Source organism: Apium graveolens, unplaced genomic scaffold, assembly GCF_009905375.1.
Source record: "Apium graveolens cultivar Ventura unplaced genomic scaffold, ASM990537v1 ctg1319, whole genome shotgun sequence".
NCBI lineage: Eukaryota > Viridiplantae > Streptophyta > Magnoliopsida > Apiales > Apiaceae > Apium > Apium graveolens.
The window spans coordinates 124,422-133,283 of NW_027417189.1; the positions used below are offsets into that span (position 1 = coordinate 124,422).

The 8,862-nt window shown below is 38.3% G+C and overlaps 1 non-coding gene across 1 annotated transcript; it reads right to left on the minus strand.

Moving 5' to 3' along the window:
• Positions 1-6,540: 6,540 nt before the first annotated feature.
• LOC141699797 (small nucleolar RNA R71) lies at positions 6,541-6,647 on the minus strand. Its single transcript, XR_012566098.1, has one exon. It is a non-coding gene; the product is annotated as a small nucleolar RNA R71 (small nucleolar RNA).
• Between the last annotated feature and the right edge of the window lie 2,215 nt (positions 6,648-8,862).

An 8,862-nucleotide genomic window follows, 5' to 3' on the forward strand; every position in this document is an offset into this window, starting at 1 on the left:
GTAATATGTAACCCAGGAAATATAGTTCAACATGAAACATAAATAGATAAATAATATTAATTGTGAAGCACAAGAACCCTAAAGATAAAGACTGGATAAATACAAAGAATCAAAAGATGTAATTAATGTTCCAAGTTCGTAACTAGGTCATGAAAAGAAGTTCATTAATATGTTCAATCCTTCGTGAAGAATAAAATGTTAAAGGACTTCTAGTGATAATGAAATGTATTGGTTTGAAGTATAGAAGATTAAGGGTGTTAGGATCTAGTGATAACTAGTTGTTCCAAAAGCCGCTACTTATGGAGAAGGCGCAACTATAACCTTTATAGTGTAGCAGTCAGTGCCACGATAAGGAGATGCTGGACACCCCAACAATCCCCTTCCCCCAGCATCTGCCAGCAGTACCAAGTCCCCGTCTGAGAAATGGTTGTCTCGTCTGAGACCATGGCTGTGCAGCATGCCTTTGGCATAAATCCAAAAATATACGTGAAAGTGGGGAATCGAACCCGTGACCTGCTCTGATATCACTTGTTATGCTCTAGCGCTAACCAGTTGTTCCAAAAGCATCTACTTCTGGAGAAGGCACAACTATAACCTTTATAGTGTAGCAGCCAGCGCCATGTTTCGATATAAGGAGATGCTGGACACCCCAACAAAGAGTTTCGGTGATTGAAGTAATGAATGACCAACATGCTATATCAGTTCAGAATTGTAATGAAGATTAAGTAAATCCAATTCAGTACTAGTCGTTTGTGAACCAGACTAGTGCACTAAGCATCAGCACATCAGAAAAGGGTTTTCTTCTCCATTCAAAAAAAAGGTTGATACAACTTAGAGTGGATCAAAGAGTAGAAGAAATTGAGTAATATTGAAATGATTAGGAAAATGTTTCTAAGTCCTATACTTTTCCCCTTGGGCGCCACTGGTGAAATTTCTAAAGTAAGAAGTTTCTTTCCCCTCTAGGCGCCACTGGAAAAGTTTTTAAGGCAGAAAATTATTTCCCCTTTAGGCGCCACTAGAGAAAGTTTCCAAGGCATGAAATTGTTTCTCTTATAGGTGCCGCTGGATAAGAAAATTTTCTACGACAACAGTATTCACTCTAGGCGCCAATGAAGCAATTTTTCTAAGAAAACAACTCACTCTAGGCGCTAGTAGAATTCTAAGTATTCACTCTAGGCGCCATAGAACACGTGGAATTTATTTGATTTGTGCAACAATTCAAATGCACTAGGATGAGAATTAGCCACATGTACAAGTGAATTGAAGTCTACACTCAAAAAAGCAGGATGGATTTCAATTCATTCAGTTATCTTTTTCAGCTCCCAATTTTAATTTTATGGAGCACCTTTGAAGGCCAAATTAATTAAGCTTGTAAACATAATATTATGTTGTTGAATTTATTGTAGCTAATCATTTGATTAATTAGAGTGTAACAACCTCAAAGTTTATATTAATAAAATAATATATTCCTCGAATTGTTTTGTATCTATTTTGATTCAGTACATTTAATGAAGAACTTGAAATGAATCGAAAAAGATTGTAGGTATCATATTTAACCCCCCCATATACGATACTTTAGGACTAACACTACTACCAGCCTAAGGGGGTGATGAGGTCCAAGATAAAACCCACAAGTCAAGATGAAGATATTGGAATGGAGGAGAGACTCAAGATGGCAGCTTAAGGCCCTTGCTATAACAAGGAGTTTGGTGACTTTCTACAAGGCCTGCGAGTCTAAGTGAATCTAAACCATCACACTTACAAGAAAGCTGTCAACAATAATGTGAACTTCTTGAGAGTGTTACTAGTAACCAAGAAAATGTTGAAGGAAAAGAGAGTGGTGTTCAATGTCAATGATTTTGGAGTTGACAGATGCATGCTAGTCTCACTAGCATTTCTCAAATCTAGAGAGAATCAAAACTGGACATTTTTATAAATTAAGTCAAATTGATGATCCATGAAGACAGTCAATTGCTTTGAGAACTCAAAGCACGCCAAAAATGATCTTTTCCTGAGGCATATCTTAAACCAAGCAAGTGAGTGGCCTACATCTGTCCAACTTGTAATATCTGGGATATATCGTGTAATTATTAATTATTATGTATGTTCAGTATTTATTCTGTGAATTATTTATTAATTGTTAAATGTGTTTGGATGTTTAAAAATAATATTAATTGAGTGTTTTAATTTTTATATGTCCAAAGTAAAATATAGATAATTGTCAAATAAAAATATAATATCCAATTCTAAATCATAATTCATTGTTCACTTGATATCATAACCCCTTTTCACTTGATGATCATTATTCTCAGTCTTGTCATTATGACTCGCTGAGCTAGTTAGCTCATTTGTGCGATGTTGTTTATGTTCTTTTCCAGTTAAGAAGGAACCAGTTGGTAGCGAGGATCCCCGATCCAGTGCGGGAGCTAGGGGTCCAGGTTGATCGAGTTATGTTAGCAGGCACCTTTTGAGATAATTTAAGTTTGTAAAAGTTTGTTATAATGTTTAATACTCAGTTCTGAGTTTGAATAGTTGGGATTTAGACGGTTTGTAATATAAGTGTGTGTTTGGCTTGTGTACATACTTTAACCTGTCGCGGTCCGTGGTAGTTGGTAAGTATGGGTTACTGCAAATTATTATTATTATTATCTTTATTATTGTTATAAGCAGGTTATAAATAAAGTGTGTGTGTGTGTGGACCCCAAACTTCTGACCCGGGTTTGGAGGGCGCCACAGGTTTGGTATCAGAGCTACAGGTTATAAGTCACTGACATAAGCTTAGGTTGACGGGAATGGGTAGAGGATTAGGATTAGAAGTAAGAAACAGAAAAATAGAACGTCGAGAGGTTGAGTGCTACGGTATAATAGGTATTAGTATATTTGGTGTCGTGGTTCGAGATTCTTATATTGCGATATGATTTCAGATAGCAGCGATGGCCGACTCTTTCATCCCCGTATCAGCTGACCACTCAGAGCCCTCAGTTGGAGTACCATCTTCAGATCCACGTCCTGTTATTCCACCAGTGTTGGCTATTTTACCTCCACCTGTGTTGCAGCCCGTACCATTGCAGGCTATTCCACCCCCAGGCATGAGGCCACCTATCAGAAGACCCCCACCAGCTGATTCAGATTCCACTGGGCATTCAGTTGCGAGTGCCCTATTCCAGTCTACATTGAATCCAGTTCCTTATTACCGGTATGAGGCCCTTTTATTGGAGCGTGATTCCCTGTTGGCCCAGATCCGAGAGCTGCAGCATATCATCGGGACTACAGATGTTGATCGTGGTGTGAGGGAGCTTCGAGAGGAGATCCATGTAACATGCAGGATACTTGAGGCTAGGCTACATGGAGCTACACTACCTGGCCGAGGCCCTGATGCACTTAGGGGATGGGCTACTGAGGTGATGGAGGACTTTGAGAGGTTGGGAGGACCAGAGTTTCCTTGGAGTTGAGTCAGAGATCCAGAGATAGAGATGGTGATCAGAGCTGTTATGGTTGTGTAGTATGTACAATAGTGTGTAGTATGTATCAGTAGACTTTTGGATTGTATTTATAGACTAGATCCGCTGACTAGTGAGTAGGTTGTTGTATCCTTTTGCTTTTACTTCTGAAGCGTCTTTACGCTTGTACTACCTAAAACTTTTGATCTATATATATCAGTACCTTTTTCCTTTCCAGCATTGTCATTTACTATACTGCGGCTTTTTAACTTTACCTTATTTATTGCACCAGTTATACCCCTGTGATACCATGTACCCTATTCCCATAACTGTTTATATTATGTAAAGAAGCATGCAATTTACTTAGTTCAACTGTCACAACTGTTTTCAAAAAGAGATATTTCTGTTTTACCAAAACTTTTCTTTTATGCAAAGGATTTGATTGAAAAGCTAAATAAGTTGTTTGATTCTTTACAGAAAATGCCTCCCGGAAGAAATACCCGCACCAACACCCAGAATGAAGAAACCAACAACAACAACAATAATAACCAAGATTATACAAAGCAGAATGTGAACCCAGGACCCATAGACCCAGTAATAGCCCAGATTCTTCAAATCTTGGCCCAACAAACAGTTCACCTGGCACAACAACAACAAAGACAGACCAATCCCCAGGTAACTTTCAAAACTTTTCAGGCAGTAAACCCACCAGAATTCAAGGGTTCCTTAGAACCGATTGAAGGAAATATTTGGTTAAAGGAAATAGAGAAGTCATTTGCTCTAGTGAAAGTGAAGGAAGAACAAAAGGTTGAGTTTGCAAGTTATTATTTGAAGAATGAGGCCACCTATTGGTGGGAGACTGTGAAGACATTGGAAGGTACATATGTTATTACTTGGGAGAGGTTTAAGGAATTGTTTTTAGAAAAGTATTTTCCCCATTTTCTTCAGGATCAGATGGAGCTGAAGTTTTTAGAATTAAAGAAAGGAAATATGTCAGTGACGGATTATGAAAGTAAGTTTGAAGAGTTGTCAAGGTATGTGCCGTCATATGTGGATACTGACAGGAAGAAGGTTAAGAGATTCCAGCAAGGTCTGAAGTCATGGATCAGAGGGAAGGTAGCCATTTTTGAGTTGGATACCTATGCAGGAGTTGTACAGAAGGCCATGATTGCAGAGACAGAGAGTGAGATGTCACAGAAGGAAAAGGAAAGTAAGAAAAGGAAATTTGAAAGGAACGAAGGTCAGTCACAACCAGGGAAGTTTCCAAATATTAAGAAGGGAAAGTTTCAGCCAGGGAGAAATTTTAATTTCAAGAGACAAAATACAGGCGACGGAGGCCAGGGCAACCGTCCAGTCAATATGAATTAGCCGATTCAGTTAAGGTTAACTTTTCCAGATTGTCAGGTATGTGGGAAGAAACATGGAGGAGTTTTTAATAAGTTGAATGTGGTTTGTTTCAAGTGTAATCAGAAAGGGCACTATTTGAGGGTGTAATATCCGGGATATATCGTGTAATTATTTTGCTATTAAATAATTATTATGTGTGTTCAGTATCTATTCTGTGAGTTAATTGTTAAATGTTATCTGTACTTGGATATTCAAAAATAATATTAATTGAATATTTTAATTTTTATATGTCCAAAATAAAACATAGATAATTGTCATATCTTCCTAATTATTTTTATGTTGATTTATGGATTTATAAGGATCATATGAAATTTATAAAAAAAAATTCCGAGTATTTAAAATCAATTTTATAAAAACAGGAACCAACCGACGTCAACCGTTGTTACGTTTTTGGAACCCGAAACTCTTTCGAGAACTCCTTCCTAACCTAATTGTAATATTCCAAGCATATTCCATGTTTCGACTTTTTCGATCCGGCGTACGGTTTGTCCTGCGCGGGTCCCGGCGCAACATTTTCGATACAATATTCATTTCGGTAAATCAATAAAACCCGTATTTTTGATAAACGGGAGCTTTTTATTAAACTATCACAATTATCACTTCGTAATACGTGTAACCAGGCGCTGAGACCAAGACCGCAGTACAAATTATAATGATATTGGATAATTATCCTGAAAACCGATACCGTTTGGATCAGTTTTTACAAATAAACGTACCATTTTATATCCGGAATGATCCAACAGGATACTAATATTCCGTAAATATAAATAGCCTTTTTCCGTATTTTATTTCGTATCAAAATCATTTGCAGATAGTTAATTCTATAATTTTCAGAGAAAAACCCTAATTACATAAACTGTTCTAAGAATCAAAAAGCAAAACGAAGGCGTTACCGATCTCTGTTTACAAGCGAAATAAAATCATATAACTTACCAATAAATCACAAAATTCCAATCCCACATATCACAAATCATAAATAATTAAATAACAATCAGTAACCGCTGCCAAAGTCAATACACACCTTTTATTTATTTACTTAAACTTTTATTACACTTTCAAATATTAGAAATAAAATAAAAATACACGAGTCGTTATAATCAGTGATCGTTAAAGTTCATTGACTCGGACATTGTTACTTATTTGTTTCCTTGTTGTGTTTCAGGCACTCTAGCGAGCGTGTATGCATACGCATTCTTGGACTCGTAAGAGAACTATGGATCTAGATGAGGAAGAAGTTGTAATAGTTAGAGAGAAAGTTGAATAAGAGATCTTAGTTGAGAAAGAAAAGGAAGCACTTGTTGCAATGTGAGAACCAGAAGCGAATCCAAAGGCTTTGATGGACTATTCTCAACTGAAGATCAATGATATTCAGTCTAGCATTGTTCGACCAACCATCTCGGCTAATACCTTTGAGATCAAGTCGAGCACGATTCAGATGATACATAACTCATTTCAGTTTGGGGGTTCTCCGACAAAAGACCCCGACAGGCACGTCAGAGATTTCATCAAGATCTGCGACACTTTCAAGTTCAACGGAGTTTCTGAATATGCTATTAAATTGAGGCTTTTCCCATTCTCTTTGCGGTATAAAGCTAAGTGAAGGTTACATTCTCTACCACCAGGGTCTATCACCAAATGGGAGGATCTTTCTCAAAAGTTCTTAACTAAATTTTTTCCTATGGCGAATACTGCGACAATCTGAAACACACTTACTCGATTTGCTCAGCAATCTGGAGAATTTTTGTGTGAGGTTTGGGATCGCTAAGAGGAGATGCTTAAAAAGTGTCCTCACCATGGGATTCCTGACTGGATGATCATTAACTATTTTTATAATGGATTGGGTGCTACTTCTAGACCCATGCTTAATGTAGCATCAGGAGGAGCCTTGTGGGCTAAAAGCTACGATGAAGCTTTTGAATTGATCGAACTGATGACTGTAAATGAATATCAGATCCTTCTCAGAGACTAACTCAAGGCAAAGTAGCAGGAATTTTGGAGTTGGATGTAGCTACTGCTATAGCTGCTCAACTTAAGGCTTTGACGATGAAGGTGGACTCTTTGGCTAATTATGAAGTCAATCAAATCACCAGTGTCTGTGAGCTTTGTGCTGGTGCCCATGAGACTGATCAGTGTGCTATTTCTAGTGAATCAGCTCAGTTTGTGAGTAACTTTCAGAGGTCGCAGCAACCTATGCCATCCACCTATCATCCTAACAATCGCAATCATCCTCACTTCAGTTGGAGCAACACTCAAAATACGGTTCAACAGCCTTATCAACAGTATCCAGCAAAGCAGTACAACCCTTCTGGTTTCAGCAACTACAATATGCACCAAGGTAGCAACTCCAGATGCAACAGGCTAATGAAAAATCTAAATTGGAGGAATTGAGGATCATGTGCAAGAGCCAAGCGGTTTCTATCAAGAGCTTGGAAAATCAAATTGGACAAATTGCCAATGCCTTGTTGAATCGTCAACCTGGTACACTCCCTAGTGACACTGAAGTACCAGTAAAGAGGGAAGCTAAGGAGCAGGTAAAGGCAATCACATTGAGGTCTGGGAAGGTTGTAAATCCCGAACAATCCCAAGTGTCAGATGAAGAGGCTGTGGCTGAAGAAGAAGTGCAGAAGGAAGCAGAAATGGAACCAAGGAAGACTACTGTCGAACACACTCCTCCTGAAGGTAATACCGAGGAGAAATATATCTATCTTCCACCTCATTTTCCTAATCGGCTGCAGAAGAAAAAGCAAGATAAGCAATTTGAGAAGTTTCTGGAGGTGTTCAAGAAACTTCATATCAACATACCTTTCGCTGAAACTCTTGAACAAATGCCTAGTTATGCGAAGTTTATGAAAGGTATTCTCTCTTGGAAAGTGAAGCTGATGACTTAGAGACCGTTGCTCTCATGGAGGAATGCAATGTTGTGCTGCAACAGAAGTTGCATCCAAAGCTTAAAGATCCTGGAAGCTTCATTATTCCTTGTACTATTAGAAAATTGTCATTTGACAAATGCTTATGTGACTTGGGAGCTAAAATTAATCTAATGCCCTTGTCAATCTTCAAGAAGTTGGACTTATCTAATCCAAAGCCAATTTATATGACATTGCAGTTGGCCGATCATTCGATTACTTACCCACGTGGCATTGTGGAGGATGTCTTGGTCAATGTTGATAAACTCATCGTGATTTTATAATTCTTGATTTCGATGAGGATAAGAAGATTTCCATAATCTTGCGAAGACCTTTCTTGGCTACTGGTCGTACCTTGATAGATGTGCAGAAGGGTGAGCTTACTATGTGAGTGTTGGATTAGGATGTGACTTTTAATGTGTTCAATGTCATGAAATTCCCTACAGAAAATGAGGAGTGCTTAAAGGAGGAGTTGGTCGATTCTGTGGTTATGTCAGAACTTGATCAATTGCTAAGGTCTGATGCCTTAGAGAAAGCCTTGTTGGGGAATTCAGATAGTGAAGATGATGAAGGTGATGAGCAATTGCAATATTTGAATGCTTCTCCCTGGAATCGGAAGATGGATATGCCCTTTGAATCTCTTGGAATGGAGGAGCTGAATAAATCTCCAAAATGCCTCAAGCCATCTATTGAGGAAGCTCCTACTCTTGAGCTTAAACCATTACCTGAACACTTAAGGTATGTTTTTTTAGGTAATGCATCTACTTTGCCTGTGATTATTACTTCTGACCTTTCAGGTAGTGATGAGGAAAAACTCTTAAGAATTCTCAGAGAGTTCAAATCGGCAATTGGATGGACGATAACAGGTATTAAGGGAATCAACCCTTCTTATTGCATGCATAAAATCCTGCTTGAGGAAGGTAGCAAGCCTATTGTTGAGCAATAGAGAAGGCTTAATCCAATCATGAAAGAAGTGGTGAAGAAGGAAATTCTCAAGTGGCTAGATGCAGGGATTATCTATCCCATTTCTGACAGTTCTTGGGTGAGTCCCGTTCATTGTGTACCGAAGAAAGGTGGTATTACCGTTGTTGCTAATGAGAAGAATGAGC